Below are 22789 nucleotides of genomic sequence, written 5' to 3'. Positions count from 1 at the left end.
CTTAGCACAATCACAGAGTAAAACTTAAAGTTATAGTCCTTGTATTAATCTAATGCCTTCTGGGGCTGCAAACTGATAATAAGAACAGTAATAATAGGCATTGATTTCAGCACCATGGAAACCCACAACCAGTTTAAGCTACATAAAACTGAAAAAAACCCCCAAAACCTCACAAAAAAAACCCCCAACACTGCAAAACCTCCAAATACTTTAGCTGTTGTCAATCCGAAAGTTCTGGTTTAACTAGTAATACAGGTTTCAAATGTTAAATTGACTCCCTTAATAAGATAGCTGTTACCCACATTTTGCTGTCCCTTTATAATTGTGAGATGTGAATTTACCTTTCAGGTTGATTACATGAGCAAAATGAGCATTTTGAACAGCAGTGTTCTAAATAGGCTTTGAGTTCTTAAAATCTTTTTCAAAAGAGACTTAACCCTTTGCTTCTAGGACGAATACTGAAAGCTGCCTATTTGCTAAGTAACTTTAACCTTCCCCTCAAGGGTACGTATTATTGCTTGGTCAGTTTTTATTCACTAAATATTTGGAATGGATTGTTGTGTTCTATTAAGTGCTTTTCCTTTTCTGTGTTCTTTATTTATTAATAGACTAATACCTCATATATGGTCTTTATAAAAAGCCAGTAATTTGTGCAACATTATCGGAATGTGCAATATTCTTATAGTAGGAAAAGTGCTGGAGTGAGTGTGTTTGTTATTTTCACCCTTTTTCTGTGTAAGTAGAGGTTTTTGTTTCTTCTGTATAATTAATATATGATTCAACAGAAAGTTGTACTTCATGTAGATTTCTGCGTTTATTTTGACATACTCCATCAGTCCTGTACATGAATCAAACTATCTGCCTGATTCATATCATATGGGCATCCAAGTGAGCAAATTGTTAACTTAAAGTTCTGAATTACCTTCTCTCACAAATACCAAGTATTAAATGTAAGACAGTGAATGTTCTGTGGGGATGATGACTGCTGGAGCTTAAAAGTGAGAGGCAACTCTAGGAAGCAGGATGCAAAGGTAAAATGTTAATGACTTTCTTAATTAAAAAGAGTAAATTGTAAACAACAGAATGAGCAGTTCACTTGGGTCCCTTCCCTAATCCTGAATCAGAGGAGTGGAAGCTAAAATGAACACTGCAAATGGTAGGAAACACAGCCACCCCCAAAACTGAAGTATTTTAAGTGCCTGTGTGAGTTCACCACCTTTCAGACTAAGCTTTTAGTTGAAAATGAGGCATCCCTGACTGCTTTTGTACTTCTTTTCCTGAACTCTTTAAAGTCAAAGTATGAAAATGTTAATAAAACCAATAGGTTTTTCTAGCTGATACACCTTAAAGACTTGTGCCTAGTCTATTTTAACCTGCTTTGATGTTATTTCTCTTTATTGCTTGTCATGGGAAAACCAACAAATTCTATTGTTCCTATGGCTTCTCCAAGTCACTGTCCTGCTTGTTTTGGTTGTTAATCCAAGATAAAATCCAAAGGAGCTCTTGTCATGAGTATTGCAGAAACCAGTATATGGCTGTCCGTGTGGTTTTCTATGATGGGTGTGCTTTGAATAGACTTCAGCTGAGGAAATTCGGGCAGGCTTTCCTCAGCCAAGAGTCTTCAGTTCCATGGCTCTCAGAACACAAGCTTGCAAAACACGTTGTGCTTCTCACTTATTTGGAGCTCTTGCACATTCTTTTCCTATTTATAGTGTTAGCTTCATGGCAGGCTCTCCAGCGGAAGTCCTGGTATAACCTTCTGACACCCCTGACTTCAGAGGTTCTTAAGTGCCATCTTTGATCTCTCTTTGGATCTTGTGAAAAGACCCAGCAAAACCAGTTTTTGTTATGTGATGGTAAAAAATAAAATTCTGAACAGTCTTTTGAAAGGCTTTTATGGATGTGTAATTCCAAATTATTTACTTGTTAAGATTTTACCAAAAATGCTTTTTTCATTTATTTTTTCTTTTCCCCATTATACTTTTGAAACACAGTATGTAGTGGAGATGAAAGTACTGTAAGTTTATTAGGGTGCCATTACATTAAATACGTGAAAGTTAATTGTGTGATGTGTCTTTTTTTTTGTTTGTTTGTTTCTTGGTTCAAGATGTAGTCTGTGTGGCACTTGTATTTTATGGAATATTTTGACCACTACAATTTCCCTGAATGAGATGACAGTGTTGGCAGGGAGAAGGGAAGGGGGTTGAAAGAAGTTTACTCAATTTTTCTTGGTTTGAGTTTTGTTTTGGAAATGCTAGCAATGGATTGAAGTTTAGGCCTTATGCCTGTAAATGAGGCAGACAAAAATGCCTGTGCTAGAGGATTTTTATCTGTGGCGTGTAAGAGCTGAAAGCCTCACCTAGAGCTGTTAGGTCACTGCCTGTGCTCTGACCGTCCCACTGAGATGTGTGAGGGCAGTATGACTAGTGTTTATTGGTCCTGGAGTGCCACTGGGAAGTGCAGGTTCTGAAACCAAGGTTAGGATGCTGTTGTGTATATTCAAAAGTTGACTACAAGACTGTGCTTGGAAGTTGTTGTTTTCTGGGTCTGATTTTTAGAAGGTGGAGGGTATAAACGTTTTGGGATTTGTTACAGCTCATCTTGTCATTTCTCATTAAAGCAATCTTCCCTGGAACCTAAGCAAATATGTCATCTTAACAATGCAAAACCAGATTTTGAGGGCTAAATGTGTTGGAAACCATGTAAGGTCAATGTTACATTTTCATGGTGAGGAGTGTGGGGTGGTTTTTTTTAAATTATTTGTAGATTGAAAACACATCAGAAGTGTTTTGGACTTGAAAAAAAAAGCCTTGTGTAGAGTTCTTGGCTGTGCTGTGTATGGAGCGTCTTTCAGAGTAAATTGCTGTTCAGAGGATTGCTTGGCTCTGGCAGCTGACATGGTTAAGCCTGACTGGTATGCCCTGGAGTAGTGATTCACACAGCTGTGCTGCTGTCTGCAGTCCAGTGGGCACCTGTTTTTTATGGACTCAGCAGAGACTGGCTCTGTAGAGGCCCCTTGGCAGGTATGATATCCATTGACTGTCAGTCACTCAGTGTAAGACTGAATCAATTCTAGATTAAGGCTGTGCTTCATTTTTGGTTCCAGTTTGGTTTGTTTTTTTTTAAAAAAGAGCCACCAAAACTAATAATTAAAAAACCCCCACCAACACCCAACAAAACTGCTTTGAAGTGAAGTACTCCAAAGCTTAGGTGCAGTAGAAACCAACATTTTATTTGGGGCATGTAACCTTGTAAGATAGATGGTGGACCATCTTTTCCAAGCAGTTGTTCTGGGACAGTCCACCAAGGAATGAACATGCATCTGATATCAGTATGTATATGTTCACTTTCTTTGTGTGTGTGTGTGTGTGTGTAGGGGTTGTGCTGGAGGTTGTGTTAGCTTGTGTTGCTGGTCTGTTGAGAGTCTGAGTTGTGTGTTTCTCTAGGCTGGCAAAGACAGATGCACCTCTCAAAGGTATCCATCAGGAGAAAGAGAGAGGTGCTTGACCCATCTTTGTTCAGCCTGACACCTGTTCTCCAGCCACAAGCAACTAGGAAGGGGTGCTGACCTACTGATCAGTGGTGCCAGTGTGCCAGTGCAGTGGATATGCTTTAATATGTAAATTTGAGAAATTGAAAATTGTTATAAAATAATATAAGTCTTCAGCCTGTCACATAACTAACCCATGCTTGGGTGGATAGTTCTACCTCTTGGTAGCTCTAACTTGGAAACAGGTGGGGAGGCAGGGCAGAGGGAAAGCTTGGGCTGTTGCTGGGATCAGTGTACAGATGTTATCACTTGTGTACAAATAAATTAATTACCTGTGCAGATGGAGCATATATACACCTTGCTGCTTCTAGGAGCTGAATGCAGAGCTTGTGGCTTGCGGGTAGAAGCGTTATTATCATCAAGAATACACATTATCTCCTCCTCTTACACCCTCCACCCCCCTATTTTTTTTCTCCTTTTGATGAGTGAGGGTCTCCTCTGCTCCAGTCCTTCTACTTTTCCCATTTGGCAATGGCAATGGTAGTTAGGTTTCTACTCACTTTGCAAATTCCTTGCAATTGCTTTTATTCTGTGCATATGAAACCTATTTTGCCACCCAATGACATTTTTTTAAAGGGCACAAACCAGTTTAGTACAACCTAATTTCCTCCTGTCTGTCTTTTGCCATATCCTGTTGAGTTAGCCACATACACAGCAAGGGGCTTTGTACTGGTTTTCTGCTTTTATTCTGTTTGTGGGAGGACAAATGATACCCAGTCTTGCATAAAGTGAGTCAGGTGTTGACAGATGATATCTCACATAAAATCTGCAGATATAAATCTAGCCTACAGATGTTTTTTGGAATAAAAAGTCCCTGGCAGAGTGAATTTGTCTGATCAACACTTTGCATGATAACCTTGAAGCTTAAAAACAAAACCAAACCTGAACCCTGTCTACCCTGCCCCCTGCCACTAAACTCCCTACCTTGGTGAGTGTGTAGACTAACTTGCACAGTAACCATTTTACAAAATTTCTTCTGTGTTGAGGGAAACAGAATTTTTCACATTTGATAAATAAAAAAGGATCTATAAGAGATACTGGAAGGAAGTGGCTTGAAGACTTAGACCTCCACAGGTAGACTTATGCTTACGTAAAAATAAAGATTTATTTAAACTTATGAGGACCTAAAAAAAGAATCAATATAGGGCACTTTCTGAAGTTATTCCTTTGACAACTGAGTGTTATTAACTGTTCTCCGTGTGGTTTTACATCTGCCCAGATTCAAAGTATTTGCATCAGCTTTCATGTCCTGCACTGGCTATGAGAATGCAAATAGTTACTGCTGCTTAGATGCACATTAACTTATTACATGCTCATAATTCAGTGATGCTTTTGAGCTCTTACCTCAGTTACCCATGGCTACATAAATAATCTGAGATAGGGCCACAAGGAGAGGCCAGATTTCTTGACTCCTAATGTTGTACCCTTATCATGAGGCTATTCTGACTCTACTCAGTCAGGTTCTGCCTCCTGAAGAAGTGTCAAATTAACAGACTGCATCGGGTAATGTTTTTGACAGTGTTACAAAACATGTCCTGTGTATGTGATGCTTCTATTGAAATATTTTTCTTCTGTTGTGATGTTGATAGTTATGTATATTTTTCATGTGTTTGTCTTTAGTGGAGAAGATGTAAGTAGTTATTTTAGCATCTGTGGATTTACCAGAAATTTAATCAGTCTGTGTATTAAAATGAATGTGGTTAGGAAAAACTAAAAATTTGAAAAGACTGTATGTTTGGGAAAGGGTGGATTGTGCCAAAAAGAATGAGTAAACGTGGAGAATGGGCAATTTGTCACAGAGCATCACAGCTGCCCAATAAGTACTCTCAGTGTTCCAAGGAGAGTGCATTTGGAAGAGGGACTATGACTACGTTATTGCATTTATGTGCTGCAGGAGTCATGTGGATACACATTATTTATGCCTGTATGTACCATTTCCAGTAGGTGGCTGACTGTCACTTCACACTGACTTAAGTGCTATCAAATAACAGCTGTCACACCTCATGAGAACCACAGTCTATTCTAACAATATCATAAATCTGTTTATTTGCTGTCCGTGAAGCCTAAGAACCACAGAACTGCTACATGGCACAGCAGTACTCCCCTATGAAATAAGCAATGAGCCATCCTTTAGAGCATTTTTTTAAGCCATACAATTATTTTAAGGCAAATAAAATCACAAATTAGGTTCAGAAAATATATTAGTCATCTAACACATTCGAGAAATAGTCTTATTTCCTCTGTACATGCCTAAAGGTTTGATTTCAAGCAAACATGTACAGTGAAGGTGATTCTGCACAGAAAAATTGTGGGTTTTATTTGTTTTGGGTTTTTTGTTTGTTTGTTTTTATAAATCCATTGACAAGTTGGTCTTTCTGTAGAGATTGTATTTCCTTTTGCTGGAACTGTTGTAAAGAACTGCTGTAAGAGGAGAAAAACATAACCTCTGAAATTTTGTTGCATTAAAAATGGGAAACAACAGCTGTAAGGGTGATCTCTTAACACTTCTATCTTGTTTAAGTAAATCAGCAATATTGGTTAATATTGTGAAGCTTGGATAATTAAACAATAAAGTGGCAAATGGAGGTGAAAGTAGATGAATGTAAGTTGATATTTATGGGGTAAAATGAAAAATAATGGGCCTAGATTTGATGGTTACCATTAACAAGACCTCATGGTTGTAGGTCCAGGGAAACAGCAGCTCTGTCTCTAGAAACAATGAGCAAAGACAAACAGATTTTAGGAAGGAGCAAACAATGAAGAGAACAAAGTTACACCATCATATACATCTGTGGTTTACCTACCACTTTTGGTCAGTTCTGATCCCCTGATCTTCAAGACACAATGTTAAAATTGGAAGGGCATTGGAAAATGGCAGCATGGATAATTAGGTGGAAGGGCTTCTGTACGAGGTTTGACTGAACAGATTAGCATTCTCCAGCCTTGAGAAGTGACTGTGGAGTGTATGCAGAAGTCTACAGAAAATTCAGTGGTAATGTGATTAAGGGTAGGGATTGACTGTCTTTTGGGCTACAAAGTCTAGTCAGTTTCGGAAAATAAAGAAAACAGTTCTTGTGAGAGGTAGTAGATGTACAGAACTTGCAAAAAAATCATGTGGTGATAAGACTATGAGACAGGTCCAAGGTGGAATTGAGCAATCTCGGAAGTTGGGGTTTTATAAAGAGATAAATCTCCTCAAGCTCAGAATTCCCTGAGCAGAAAATATATGGAGGTGAGTGGAACAGAAGGGAAAAACACCAAATGTACTTACCCTGTGCTAACCTTCCAAGGGATTCACTACTGAAACAGTGGGAGACAGAGTACTAGACTTGAAGGACCTTTGTTTTAGCTAGTGCTGCCATTCTGGTATTTGAAGATTCTTAAAATTCCATACTGTATTTGTTAATAATTCTGTTGGGCTTTTTGTGCTCACCTTCCAGCTTGTTAGTATGTCTTTTTCCAGCAAGTGTAGTTTTGCAGGTGCATTCATGCTCATCTTAATGTGTTATTCTCTGGGCAGATACAGCTCTGTCTGTCTTCTGTCACTCCTAATTCTCTTTCAGTACTACGATTTTTCAGGACAAATTCTGACTGAATACTTAGTGTTATTCATTAATGTTATTAATGTTAGAAGAAAGAACTTTACTCTTGTTCTCTTTTTCACCAATATTGGTAATTTCTTATGACCTAGACTACCGTGCCTGGTCTTCTGAGACCTAGATTATAGAATCAATGGATAGCTGCAAGTTACACAATCTGCATTCTACAGAATTAAAGAGAAAATTAAGGAGTTAGATCAGGTTAAAAGAAAGGCAGATATATTTAAAGGAATAGTAGAAGAAATTTAGTCTTATTTGGATTCCTCGTTTTTTGTATCATTTGCTATGAAAATGTATACTCAGGAGTTTAGAAAATAGAGAAAAGAGATGTTATATATTGTGTGCCAATTTGACACTCTGTCCTGGCTTGTGAAATTAAACTGTCATTAAGAAGGTTTGGTCAGTGGATTATTACTTGCATAAAATGACTTCAGCTAATTGCAGAGGCCAGCAGCGAAGATCAGCTGCAGCTTCCTCAGTTAGTTAGCATATTAGCAAGTTATTTTAATGTGTATCTCTTAGAATTACATGAATATTGCTTTCTCCCTGAAAAGTCATATAGGATAAAAAAAGCTTCTCAGAAAAGACACTCAGGGTTCAGAGCCCTTTTTGTAAATGTCTCTCTCTTCTACTTGGTTGGTTCTGTGAAACTCAGGAATTATTCAGGGCCATCTGAGATTGTCCCCTTTTTTCACTTGCCCTTATACAAACTCATACACACATGTGCACACAAACACAAAGTGCCTTGTGCTGCTTCATGGTGGCTGAGAGGCCTTCGAGTTCCTGTGCACCTCTGAGCTCTGAGTCTCCACCTCTGTGGTGCAGAACAGTAAGCACAGCTATAGCCATGGATAGCTGTGAGATGTGGGAAGCACTCTCAGGTCAAAGGGTGTCCTGTTGCCCTTGACACCTGGAATTAATGTTTATTTTGAGAGAACTGCAGAGCAATAATGAACTGACTTCCCAGAGACACAGATATGTCCTAACTTGGGAATGCTGGAACAGGGCTGGAGAAATCCTGGCTCTCAGCACAGTAATGCCCTGGCAGGAAAGATTTCTGACAACAGATTATTTTCCCCCTCAAGTTTGTTATTTATCACGAGCTGCAATTGTAGGAAGTTAATCCTCCAGGCATAGGAGGGAAGTCAATGTTTGCAAACCCTGCAGTTAATGATATACTGGAAAGGCTCAGAATATTTTAATTTAGCACAGAACAGCATGGTGAACACAGTACAGGCTGGAAGACAGCAAACTTTATTTTAGATATGCAGCCAGCTCCAAGGGGAGGATTCTTTGGAAGTTCATCCAGGGTTGCTGTTGTTTGCTCTTTACTTTCTATTTAGAAGTCTCAACCTCAAAGTTGTCAGCTGGACTAGGGGAGGAGAAAAATCAACAATGGCTTCTAGAGAGGTTCCCTAGCAGGGGTTAGGAAGCTTTCTGAATTCCCAGAGTGACTGTCAGCAGTCTGTGCATGCCTGGGAACATGTAAAGGCTTTCACTCTACTTAAGGTTAACTCTGCTTAACCTTGAGTTGGGAGTTATTTGCAGGGATGAACAAGAGAGATATCTGAGAAACAAAACCAGGCAAGGATCCAGTGATTCGTGGTCACTGTCAGTTCTTCTGGTTACTCAGAACAAGGCATATGCTTTAAGCAAAGCCCTGCACTCTAAGTAACTGTGGAGTCTGGAAACTATTCAATCAGAGTGAAGAAATGGGTGACGGCTGCCTTGTCTTGTCTTAGTTTAACAGACAGAGGAAACTTTCAATGAAAATGATTTATTTTTTCTTTCCTTGGACAAAGGGTACATGAATAATTCCACAGACTGTAGGATTTAATACAGTTAGTGACTTATATGAGAGTTTGGGCAGTTCAAAGACTTTTCCCAATGGCATTGTAAATTGGCCAGCTACTTCTGTGTAAGGTATGGTGGAGAACTCTCGGGTCATTGCAGGCTGATGGGACCAGAGGATTTGTGAGTCACAGGGCACAAGGCTGAGAACTGATAAATCAGCTGAATATCACAGGCAGCCTCTGTCTCATTGACAGGAGTGTGTAGCTTTATGAATAATCCAATCATCTGGAAATGCAGGTAAGTGATTACAAGTATCTTTGCAGCAAGGCTTTAGGAGAATGCATCTGTTAAAGAAGATGAAAAATTGAGGTGTGTGTGGCAGTAAATGTGATGAGGAGGGGTTAGAGCCTGAACTCACATCCTCACTGAATGTACACTGTTCAGGAAGCAGTCTGTATTCTAGCTGTACTTGTTGGTAACTCTCATATTAATTAATAGTTAAACAACCTCCTTGGCACCATACTTTTCTCCTCAGATGGCAAGGATAACAGTTTTGTCCCTCTATGATTGTTTTAAATTGGAGAAATATGCATACTTTATTTTAGGCCATACAGTTCATGTGAGGTTCACCTAAATAGCAGTAGGAGCAGGAGCCCTTGTCCAGGGACAGGTTAGCTCCAGTAGACCTGTTGATGGACTTCCAGAACTGCTTCTGAGCAAAGAAAGCAACTCTCAGGTGTTTTCATCTGGACATTTAAGGTATGCAGATGGCCTTCACTGTCTTCTTCAAAGGACCAGCAGAACCATCCAAGTCCAGCCTGAATGTTTTCCTTGACAATGAAGCTTAAGGGTGACAGGTGTTGTATGTGGGTATACTTCTGGCCAGGAAGAGATATAGGAAAGTCCCAGGGACTTGGAGAAAATTTTTCAAAAGGTCATGTCTTTTCAAAGAAATGCATTATCTATTTTAATCTATGTGAAATAGAAAGCAAGATTGGTTAATTTGTGATTTTATAATAAGCGAATGCTTTTCCCGAGGGAGATTTCCTTCTGTAAAAATTAATAGCTTCCCTTAGCACTTCAACAATGAAAGGAGAATTATTCTCATTACTTCCAGATTTTTACTGTGACATAATGAGAGATTAAGTTTAGATTCTCAGCATATTTTCATACATAACTTGGTGTGCTAATAGTAGCACAGTACTTTAGAAGGACCATTTAAATGAATCAAATGGTTTGCTAATGCTGTTCTCTAGGAACTGATTCAAACCAAGGAGATGTTCCCAACACTCCTGAACTTTCTGGCAAGACTAATTTCAAAACTTTCTGGAATCAGGGGTGTGACCTGGAGGTCAATGGGAATAGCAACAGAGCATTCAGCAGCAAACTCTTCAAATGTCTCAGGCACAGCTTTATTGTCAACTATTTTTATCAACTTCAGAGCTATCATACCTTCAAAAGAGAATGGGCTGTACATAGATTTAAAATGCTGGAAGGTAACATTGAAAAAATTGATTTTTTCCCAGTCCCATACTGCAGCTTCACACACATGCACAACATACACTGCATCTGCACAGGCTTCAGCAGCATCCTCACAATACAAAGGCTCCCAGTATGAACGGTGCCAGCACTGCCTTGAGGGTAGTCCAAGGAGATTCGTTAGAAATGGAGTTGCACAGTTTTTCTGCTCCAGGTTTCTGGAGATCAGCCAGGCCTTGGCATACTTGAAAGCAATTAGGGAAAACAAAACACAACAAAACAAAGAGCAGGTCAATGTAACATTCCTGAGAACCTGGCACAGGCCATTATTGTCTAAATTAACCTTTCACACCATTTTCTGGTAAATTTGTTGTTGCCCTACTGAGACAGCATCATGTTTTTCTCTTCTCTCTGAGGAGGATCTGAGACTGAGTGTTTGCTGAGACCAGGCCAAAAACAAAGAGAAGGGAAAACAAGAATGTATTCCTGGAGGCCAAGGTAAGTGTCAAGCTGGGGCGTCCTGTCTCTGAAAGACTTAAAGCACAAGCTGCTACAGTAGGAATGAACCTGGCATTCCTTTGGGTGCTGCTAGCCAACTCTGCTTGTGTTTTGTTCTTTTCCTGTCTGTGGCAGCTAAAATCAGCATGGCATAAGAAAGGCAATGAACCAAGAGCTTAACTAATTACTGTGTCTCTGCTGGCAAAGCCACGTTAGTTCATCTAACCCTGCACTCTCTTTAGTGGCTTTCTGCTGCTGCCACGTCTGAAAAATGTGACCTGCCAGAAGCACTTTCCTGTTACATTAGCAAAGAGAAAGTTATGGATGTAGCTGTATTAAACTGGAGGAGAAATGGGAGAGGGAGGTGGGTGAGTTGCTTTCTTGTCCCCAGACACAGTTACCTTGGCAGAAGAATATCAGTTTTTGAAGAGAAAGAATATGAAGAGGGATAAGAATTAAAACCCACAGCATTTGCTGATGAGATTTTTATGATAAAAAATACCACATTTTTTACAGATGTAACATGCATTTTTAGGTCTCATATAGAGTGTTCAATGCAGGTATCCAATTGCTAGTGCAATTTAAAGTAAAGACATCATGTATTTCATGCTTTGCAAAGAGTCTGAAAATTTGAAGCTCCAGGAAAGCAGCATTTTTAGAGTTTCACCACTGGATGGGGACAGCACTCTAACTCTTGTGAGTAATTACTAACAGAACTGCAATGAAATCCCTTGTGATAAAGAGATTGAATAGATTAGTAGACTGCAGCAACAAACAGTGGAACACCAGCTAGATTTATGGCAGGAAATGTATTGAAATAACATCCTTTAGAATTTTGCTTGACCTATTTTTATGGTGAGAAAAGAGGAGATTTAGTTGAAAAAAAATGAATTCCACTTCTCTCTCCACACAAAGCAGCAATGACACAGACTAGCAAGAAACATGGGAAGATAAAGTGAAGCTTTCTAGGATTCTCTTTATCTTTTCCCAGGTCACAATATATTTTTCCTGATGGGAGGATCCTTCAGATTTGTGGGTCTGGCCTTGAAGGCTTGATGCTAATGGTAGCAGCTGAAGTTGCTCCAGCAATGGTTACAGTGGATGCCATGTGTGCGGTGGAGATGCTTCCCTTACTTGAGGGCAGCAGGGAGGAGGTCACTGGGTGGGAAGAATCAGCAAAAGGAATTCCTACCAGCCTGCAGGTTGGTAGAAATATCTTTAGAGATCAGTGCAGTTCTGGGGCAAGAGTAGAGATGAATACAGCCTGCCCTATCAAGGTTCATTTCTCACATCAAGTATGTTAAGACATTTTTACGCATTTTCTTACTTTTTTTTTTTTTTTTTTGTGTGTGTGTGTGTGTGTGTGTGTGTGTGTGTGTGTGTGTGTGTGTGTGTGTGTGTGTGTGTGTGTGTGTGTGTGTGTGTGTGTGTGTGTGTGTGCATGAGAGAGAGGGAAGAAGGGAAGCCCTGTGGTGGGTTTTAGCCCAGTCTCTTATTTAATCACACTGTGCTTCTCTGATGCCAGCAATAACTTTTGAATTAGTTGGATGAATTAAAGATGAATTAAATGAATTCAAAGATAATTACATTCTTAAAAATTTTGTGAAATTAGCAAGACAGATAGACTGAAGGCTCTTGAAGTGCCCTGACTAAAGGCTGAAGCGTGAGCTCACATAGGAGAGAACCCATTTGTAGAGAGCTCTTATAAGTGCCCCTTCCCTGGGAGAAGCTTTAATCAGAGCTTGCAATCAACCACAAGATTAAAAAAACCCTCCAACATAGACAACCAGACTTCACCAGTTCAATAAGCACTAAAACTTTTCCTTAAAAGCCACAAAAAGCAGAGCTGACCTATTCCATTATCATCTCTCCTCTGCCTCCAGGTCACAGAGTCTGTACAGAGTTTAAAAGCTGAGAATTTTCACAAATAAAAGCAACAGTAAAGAAAATAACGTCCACTGGGACTGATTTTTCTGTGTCTGCTTGTTATATTCAGCAGCTGTATTTCCAGACAGCTCTGACATTGCATAGTGGTTAGTGGGGTGAAGCTCTTCAGAGAAAGGGCATAGGGAAGGGAGGTTGAACATAAGAGTGTGTGACAGCTGCTAATGTTTGGCTGTCACTTTTGTTCCCCAAATACAATATATGTTGGATCAATTATATGCTGATTTACATGAAAATGTATTAATTTTTTTTCCTGAAACCAAGGTTTAAAGTGTAATTCCTACGCCCACAGCAAAGATTAGATTCGTAAAGGTATATAGGTGTCCTATTCCTGGGTAAAATTCTTTGCCAACTTCACGATCCAGGATGCCCAGGGAGACGTCTGGTGCTGAGACAAGAAAGCTGGTTAGTGTAATGGGAGAAGTCCTAAGCCACTTCAGAGGAAAGACACAGTGTTTAGGCCTAAGGAGGAGCTGACCTTCTGCAGGTAGGATTTGTTTGCAGTGACAGACAGATGTTTGCAAGCGTGTGCCTTGTTATTTACTTATTTGACTGCTCAGCTATTGGATATGTACCCACCTCATCTGTTATTCATTGGGCATGCTGCTGTTTGGAGAAAGAGGTGAATACAGGAAGTCTTGAAAAGTACCTTTCCCTCATTATGTTATTGGAGCACTCTGATTTGCAGAAGGCTTTGATTATAGGAAACTAGACTCAGTTTTCCTGCCCACAATACTTTTGGCTAAAAATACCTTGATGTGAGAGCTGGTCGGGGGGGGATATGCCAGTCAATGTGAAATTATAAACTGTGACTTTGGTCAGTGATAACAAACTATTTCAGAGAGAAGCCCTCTGAGGAAAGAAATATGTCAAAAGCCTAACTGCTCTAGACGGTTGATGTGGGAGCAGGAAGATACTGGATGGAATTAAGAGGATAGATTTAGGCATGAGAAACGGAAAGAAAGGCAAGCCAGGATCATCAGGAATATGTGCTTATAGTGGTGTTGAGCATAGATGTGCTGTAGGCACATTAGAAATGTAGACAAATTTTATACATGATTGGTAGAGGTAATGCAAAAGCCAGGGCTCTGAGCAGTGATCAGTACAGGCTCATGATGGCAAGACATGACCTGCAAAATAGCACAGGAGCTTGTGAATGATTAACCATGACTTTTAGAATGGATTTGAATGTTCAACATGTACTATTTTCCTAATCCCTTTTTCCTGCTCCCATATTGCCTTTGTAGTTGTTTATGGGTATGTGTGACTTTGAATGTTCAACATGTACTATTTTCCTATTCCCTTTTTCCTGCTCCCATATTCCCTTTGTAGTTATTTATGGGTATGTGTGACTGCACTAATCTAACAGTACCCTTTTCCACTCTGCTCCATGCAGCAACTTGTAGCTCCATAGGCATCATGTAGGGTGCCACAGTGTGGTAAAACACGTTGGGTTTGCTATTCAGACTTCCAGGTGACCATGGGAAAAATGTCCTGACATTTCTCTGTGTACTCCGTCACTCCCCAAGTACCAAAGGCAGAGCTGAATGTTCTCTCAGTTCTCTGTTGTTGGATGTTCTTTCTTGCCAGGCAAGCACCCAAAACCTTCACTCTGACAACTGTCTTTGCAACTGCATAGAGCCAAATAATACTCTGAGCTGACTAATCCATGTACCAGAATACTTATATACAGGTATGACTTCTTTGCTGGTCTATCCCTGTACTGTACCACTGGTACAAGTGCCACAGATAGGCTTATGGAAGTTTTCCTCCTCATAAGGAAATTCAGAGGCCATGTCTGTCAAACCACAGTAATTTGCCATTCACCGCTTTTTCTCCTGGTGTAGAAGTGCTATATCCTGAAATATCCTGAGTTTGCAGACAGTGCTGTGGTATGTGACTGCCAGAGTAGTCATATCAAATACCTTTTCTGTTTGTATCCTCTGTGGGACCTAACTGTGTAAGCTCAGTTCACTCTCAGTAGTGGAAAGGGAGAGAGGAACACCCAGTAATATCTAATAACTTATTGCTTAAAGCATTCTCAAAAGGGAGAGAGGGAAACCCAGTAATAACTTGTTGTTTAAAGCATTCCCAAATAGTAGGGTAGGTCCTACTGATGGCATCTAGGTTTTTGTCCAACTTAAATGCCCTCTGGCTTTGCCTTACACTGGATCTTTGTTAATTAAGCAATGTTTTTACTTCAGCAGTTTTCTGCATGATGAATGATGAGAACATAAGCCTTGCTGTGCCTAGTGGCCTATGTGACATGGTCACAGCACAACAAGATTCTTGAGAACCTGCATGACACTGCAACAGTGAATGTGAAAGCCCAAAGAGCAAGGGACCTCTGTGAATATCCCTGAGAATCCAGTTTTACTACACAAGGGGTAAATATCTTGTTTTGTTTCAATTTTAATCAGCAATATGGTTTTGATGCACTTGTCAAATTTACTCCCCTGACTGGGCAATCACAAAGCTTAAGTAACAAATTTTGGGTTGACTATGAAGCTCTGAAGTGAAATAGTCATTGTCCCTTGAACTGATCCTAGATACTGGAGAGTCTCAAAGTAGCAAAACATTTTTCTTAAACACACTTTTTCTCTAACTTGGAAGATTTGCAAGAATATATGATTCAATTTTATTGGAGTTTTCTGTGAAAAGTTCATCATATCAAAGCTGATATCAAATTATGGGCACAGTTACATTCTGGAAATTTTTTTGTAAGGAAGTAAGTGACAGTGTTGAAAGTATATTGCCCAAAGCAGCAGGTGGGATTTTATTTTATTTTCCCCCTAGGGTGGTCACTGGCCTCCCTTTAAAATAAAGGATCTAAAATTAAAGTGAAACTAAATCTTGAACTGTACCTAGAGAGCAGCATATATAAAAAGAACCATAAAGATTATTGTAAAGAGTTTCAGTCTGGCTCACAGCAAATTCCCATGTTTTTCATGAACCTATTAAATGTTAGATATACCACTACTCAAACATAAAATGTTAATCACAAGGGGATTTCCTCTGCTTTTTCTAAAGCTATGCAAAGCACAAATGTAGGCGTGCTGTCTTCTGTGATGCAGAATTTGTGCTGATGCTGATGCCCTGTTTGCTTGCTTTATGCTGTTCCATTTCTCTGGTTGTCATTGCCTCCTGCTGTTGTGTGGGCAATGCAAAGAAAACAGCAGCCTGTGTGTGGGTCTGGTGCATGGGAACAGACCCATCCACAAAGCCGTTCCAAAGCATATGGCCCCTTGATTATACTGATCTACTAAGAAGAGTTTCTGTTCAGTGAAGTTGGATGTTTAGTAATATACTAAGGGAAGAGGTAAAAGGAGTAGGGTGTGCTCAGCACATGCAGGCAACTCTGGAACTGCCAGAAGAGTGATCAGACTGGGCATGACCTTGATTACCTTAAAGACCCTCTTTGTGTAGGCTTTCTGCTAATAAGAGGTAATGACAGCTGCCCCCAGAATAAATGGTGAAGAGTTCTTCAGGGATGCAACAACTATTGAACACTGTTTTCTGATTAGTGCTCTTAAATAAACCAGAGAGATTTGTAGCAGTATTATGGCTTCTACTTGTCACTCAAAATCATGGCAATATCATTGCAAAGGAGTTCCTGCTGTTAGCAACTCATATTTCTTGTACAGGAAAAGGAATTAAACAACAAAGCAGTCATTCTGCCTTTGCCCAGGCATGCTGGTATTCAAAGAGTCCTAGGGTGATAAGATGATCTTACAGAGACATAAAGATCTCCTTTCCTGACAGAGCCCACCCAATGTGAATCCCACTCAGAAATGAGTCACTGGTTAAAAACTACTTTTAAGCAATCCTCAACTGCCATCCACAAAGTCAAGCACTCCATTCTGCTAATGCTCCAATTAGCCAAAACCAGGTAGATAATCACAGGGAGCTACATACAGAGAATACAAATACATGGAAAACTTCCTGATTTGCTCTCCAGAAAACAGAACAAAATAGTGCCATAGGGAATGATGAAGCTTCTTATCTCACCGTGCTCTCTTTTGCACTCTATTTTCCATATGTTATCTTGTGAAATTAATTCCTAAATAGTGACAATAACACAGCCTTTAATTCAGTGATTTTTCTTTACAGAGGAGGAATTAATATTCCAAATTGCAAGAGCTAATGCTAATTTTGGAGACCATAAGTACCTCATTGAGGATTGCAACATAAGTGGTACCAATAAATTCCCATGGTCTCTCTGGTTCCAATTTGAAAGGCAGATAAACAAAATTTGCAAAACATTAGTCTTCCTATTGGCAGTACTGAGTTCCCATTCCACAATACATATACATATTAAAAAATAGTATGTCTTTATAAATGTTAGTGTCTGAACAGCATGCACATATGTATGCCTGTGTATATATACGCATTCTGTCATGTATATATAGCAGTTTCCTCTTAGTATTCTTTAATGGGCCACAGAAACACAGAATGTAATAATTAGGTGTGGAAGAAACAATTAGAGAGCATTCATTCCCTTTGCAATTGGGGATTATAATCCTCAATGCAGACCATGTGTGCTGTTGCATTAGGTACATACCAGATACCTTAGAACATACCGGAGTGGTTTCCTATGTGGATACTGACAAGATTATTTGGTTTTATCTTGTGCAGAATGTAGGAATGCAGAGTGAAAGAGCAGCCTGTAGATGAAATCACAGTTCAGCGCAGTTTACTTCTTTTCTTTATACTAATTATGTATAATTTTTTTTCCTTGTCTTACCTGCTTTCCTCTATTCATACCTTTCTATTACATTCTAAGGATAGACCAAGGTCTCCCTTTTAAACCTCTGTAGAGGGCCTACTAGCAGAGAGCTGGCATTAGAGCTTTTATGTTAAGGTAAACCTATATCTTTTCAACACTTTAAGAGTGAGGCAAGGTGATGTGATGAGCACCAGAGAAGCACTGGCTTTAGAGTAAGTCTGACTCAAGGAGCAGCTGAGGTTGCTCAATTGCACATCTTGTTCTGAAAAGGTGAACTGAGACCTCAAGGGAGGAATTGCCACCCCTACCTGTAAACCACATGGGAGTTTCCATCACCACAGTTCCCTGGTGTGTATGGTATTTGCCATACAAAATTTTCAGTCTGCCAAAAAGGGCTGGTTGTGTCAAGATGAATGGGCACTCTTGCTTTCCTAAGGAAAAGGGAGAGCTGTGGTGGACTGTGTTATGTGACAGCTACTGTGCCTTGTGCCTCCCAGGGAGTGAGTTCCCAGGTGCACAACTCAACGTGAGCCTCTGCTAAAAACAGAAGAAAAAGCTCAACTTGTCTGAGGCCCCTCAGTTTGCAGGGACTTGAGAGAAGCTGATGAAAACATAGACACAAATAGCATCAAGAGGCAAATAAATGCTATTTTGTCTCTGATTGTATTACTAGTGGAACTAAAGCCCACTTTTTTCCTCCTGATTCTGTGGTACTGCATACAACTGTCAATTTCCACTCTGACAGTCCAATGATTTTTTTGCAAAATGCGTTCGTTGCTTCTCAAGTCGTTTGTATCCATTTGTCATGTATGGATAGCATTTCCCATTAATTTCTTCTCCAAAAATTGTTTGAGAAGCCATAGCAAGTATTGAGTATAATCTAGGAACAAGGTTTTGACTAATTTAATATTTACATATGGAAAATTTTGGAGGTTTCAAGATGTCCATATAAAGGCTACATTATATGTTGTATTATAAATTAAACCACAGGCAAGCTAGTGTATGTGATAGTATGCATACCATGAATAGAGGCTGCTTTTGACAACTATCTAAAAACAACTGTCAGGAACAAAAATGTTTGAAATTATACAGACTCAGTCTTGTGTGAACCAACTCCTACACTCCAAACACCAAGAGGAAAATTACACAGATCAAAATCTGAAGAATGGGGGGGACATAATCTCACTGATAACATTGCATCTATGAAATATGGTCTGTCATTAGAAGGGATTGGTCCTGTGGGCATGCTGCTGTTAGAAAATATACAATTGTCCTTACTCTGAAGTTATGGGAATTTTAATTTTTGTGTTAAGTGTATTGTCTGCCTTAGAATTGTTAGTCTGTGCTGTATACATTGGTAGACAAATGGTACACATTGAACATTGTCTGCTGTAAGACAACTGGTCCCATCTGTATTTTATCTGTATGTTTTGATGTGTTTTGTCTTTTATCCATCTGAAACCGTTAAGTGAGGTTCCCAGGTACATTTGCTTAAAACTGTCTTAAATGGAATTTCCTCTGTTTCACTTTGTGTCCATTGCCTCTCCTCCTGTAGTGGGCACCACTGTGGAGGATCTGTGCTCCATCTTCTTTGCTACCCCCATCAGGTATTTATACATACAGTATACATTCATACAGCTCCCTGAGCTTTCTCCAGGCTCAACAGTCTCAGCTCTGCCAGCCTCTCACGTTTGTCAGCTGCTGTAAGCCCTTTATCATCTCCTTGGCCCTTTGCTGGACTCACTCCAGCATGTCCATGCCTCTCTTGCACTGGGGAGCCCAGAGTTGGATCCAACACTCCAGATGTGTTTCAGCCATTCTGAACAAAGAGGAAAGACCACTTCCTTCGGTCTGCTGGCAATGCTTCTCCTAATGCAGCCTCAGATGCTCTTGGCCCTCTTTGCTGCAAGGGTACAGTGCTGGCTGATGTTCAACTTTGTGCCTGCCAGGACTTGCAGGTCCTTTTCAGTAAAGCTGTGTTCCAGCTGGTCAGTCCCCAGCCTGTAATGGTGCCTGGGGTTGTTTCTCCCAGGTACAGTATTTTGCACTTCCCTTTGTTGAACTGCATGATAATACTGTTTGCCCACTTGAAAAGGAAGTGTTCAAACTTCGCCCTCCTTTCAAGTTGTAAAGTTAATGATCAAGGAAAATAAGCCTCAAACATATGAAAATTTGTTGTTCCTGCCAAAGGAAGATTAAAAAGTAAACAAGAAAATGCAACCCATCTCTTTAGATGTAATAGGATTTACCACGTGCTTTCATTCCTAGTTTTAGACTTTGTTGAAGTTAATCCCATTATACTTAATAACTGTACAGATTAGAGAGCCTTCTGAAAGGGACTGATCAGTATTAAATAGCACAATTTGAATTCTTTATGTGTCTATGCTGAATCTGAAAATGGAATAAGCATTCTTTATAAAGATTTTTCTGTGATCAGCACTGATCTCAGTGTCTCTTGTTAAAAAAATACTTTCTTTTTTTTCACTGGAAGAGATGTGGGAAAAGAGGTTACTGTCTACATTATTTCAAGACCTGGGAAAGAAGGCTGAATAAATAAACCCTGTAAAGAACCAACTAAGAAGATTATTCTGCTGTATGAAAATCTGGGTTATTATAATTTACACAATGTCTTAAGACAAAGAATTAGAAGAGCAGGATAAAGTTGTTGGGTTGAATCACAGGAGACCTCATGAGATATGGCTGGAATCAGCTTAAAGGACATGCAAGAAAAAGTAGCTTGAATTTGAATTTTTGTGCAATAAGTATTGGCAATGCAGCCTATGTAATACATCACTACTGACCTCCACTTCTCTTACTAGCACCATTACAACTCCAGTGCCTTCAACAGAACTTTAGATACCATTTCAGAAATATCAAACCCTTCAGCTCTTTGTTTAGCTTATTCAATATGACACAACTCTTTTTTTTTTTTTTACATGTCCTGAGTTTGCAAATCTTTTTTTCTTTTTTTGGTGTACTGATCCAACCTCACTGAAGAGGGCTGATAGCAGAATCTGTCCCTAGGTATTTTGTACATTTAGTTGCTGTGTTTCATTTGTAACTACTACTTACAGAATATTCCTTTGTATGAAGCTGATTTATGTCAGTAAAAATCTTATGGATAAAATCTAAAGGGAAAATATGCAGAGAGGATGCTTTTATCAGGAACCATTGCTTGTCAAAAATTAAACAAAAGGAAGTGAATTGGAATTGCATCAGTGTCTTGTCCTGCAACATCATCTTTTATTCAGTCACTAGTGGACCCTAAAGAGATTGCAGTCTAAAGAACTCTTTATGTCTTAAAGTGCTTAAGTCTGACTGCTTGGAAACTGGGTATAAAGAGGAAAATAATGACCTAGGAAGAGGATGTGAACTGGCGTGAAAGCCAGTAAGAAATATATCAAACTGAGCATCAATCCCACCCCTCCCCCATTCTTTCAACATCATGGCTTTCTGTTCAGGAAACTGAATTTAACACTCAGGGTGACTGCTGTATTAAGGCTGACATGCAGCCACTTATTTTGCATAAACAAAATTCTCTGTTTTTTTCTATATGAGTCTGTGTTCTTTGCTTTATAGCAAGTACTGAAAAGCCAATTGAACTGAAATATATTAAAAATATATTATAACTGCCACCTTCAATTTGTGAATTTACCATGTAGTTTTCTCATTCAGGGACATTTAGAGAGCTAAAACAGAACGATGACTGCATAGTGTACAACTTGATATCCAGGCAAGGGCAAGGCAAAAACGGCTTTAATGACACACATATTCAAAACTCTGTCTCTAGGAAGAACAGGCATAGAAATCTCAGCACATAATTAAAATTATTACCTAATTGGCATAGCAGGGTCTTTAGGGAATGACCCACATGATTGCAACATTGATATGGCATGGTATATCTGGCTCAAGAAGTTTGGGTTGATAAAAGGAGGAAAATATATTGCTTTATAATTAAGAATATATGGACAAAGAAGAGACAGATACATAAATAAATATCAGTGAAAGTTTCTGCTAAGAACATAAGGCAGAGAGATGAGACAACAGTTATTACAAGGGTCAACTGTGAGGATGATTTTAAATAGGTAAAGCAGCTGGTCCTGTTTTTTCTAAAACTAAAGTTTCTCTGAAAACTAAGAGCTGCACATCTCTTGGTGAAGGACCCTACTGGATATGTAAGTTGCTTCTACTCTGCAAGACAGGAAAGATTTCCAGACTGGATGAGAGTGAAAATTTATTTTGAATTGGTACAGCTTTGAGGTGGTACAGCAGATACTCTAGCTTGGAAAACCTGGAGTATCTTTCTTCCTTCTGTTCAGACATAGGAGCTTCTCATACTGTGCATATTCATGCATCAGGTGATGAGTATCATCAGAGAGGCTATCCTGGCTGCAAGGAACAGGAAAGATTTCCAGACTGGATGAGAGTGAAAATTTATTTTGAATTGGTACAGCTTTGAGGTGGTACAGCAGATACTCTAGCTTGGAAAACCTGGAGTATCTTTCTTCCTTCTGTTCAGACATAGGAGCTTCTCATACTGTGCATATTCATGCATCAGGTGATGAGTATCATCAGAGAGGCTATCCTGGCTGCAAGGAGGTTAACAGCAGCCTCCTGGCTGTTCACGAGGAAATGTAATGAGATCAAATGCTCTAGGAACTACCAGTCAGCTGGGCTGTAGTTTTAACCAAACTGTATGAAAAGCTCTTGCAGTCTGCTGAAAGCAATTTCTTGATACTGCACTGAACTTGAAAGAAAGTAATTAAAACTAGTTACTCTTGATTATGAGTAATAAGGAAAATGTAAATGGAAAATTAAAGATGGAAGGCATGATTTTTTGGAAAGAAAGGAGAAGGGATAAAAGAATAAAAACAATAGACAGACCTTAATCCAGGTCACAACTTTCTGCAGAAGGAAGGTCAAGGAAAAAGATTTCAAGAGAGTTAACTGCTTCAAAAAAGAAAGAAAGCTGTGCAAAGGAGGAATAAGGAAACAGCTTCACTAAATCATGAATACTTGCCAGGCCTGAAAAAAATGTTGAACTGAGAGTCTGGTATTGAGGACGAGAAGACTTTGTGTGTAAAGCACCAGGAGCATAAGAACTGAGACACAAGTAGTAGGGGTGTAAACTACAGCAAGAATAAGTTTTATAAGTACACTAATAGTAAGGAGAAGATCAGGAAATAATTACAAAAACCC

Source organism: Acanthisitta chloris, unplaced genomic scaffold (assembly GCF_000695815.1).
Source record: "Acanthisitta chloris isolate BGI_N310 unplaced genomic scaffold, ASM69581v1 scaffold621, whole genome shotgun sequence".
NCBI classification, from domain to species: domain Eukaryota; kingdom Metazoa; phylum Chordata; class Aves; order Passeriformes; family Acanthisittidae; genus Acanthisitta; species Acanthisitta chloris.
The sequence above is the reverse complement of the archived record's forward strand: the minus strand, read 5'-3'. Positions refer to the sequence as shown.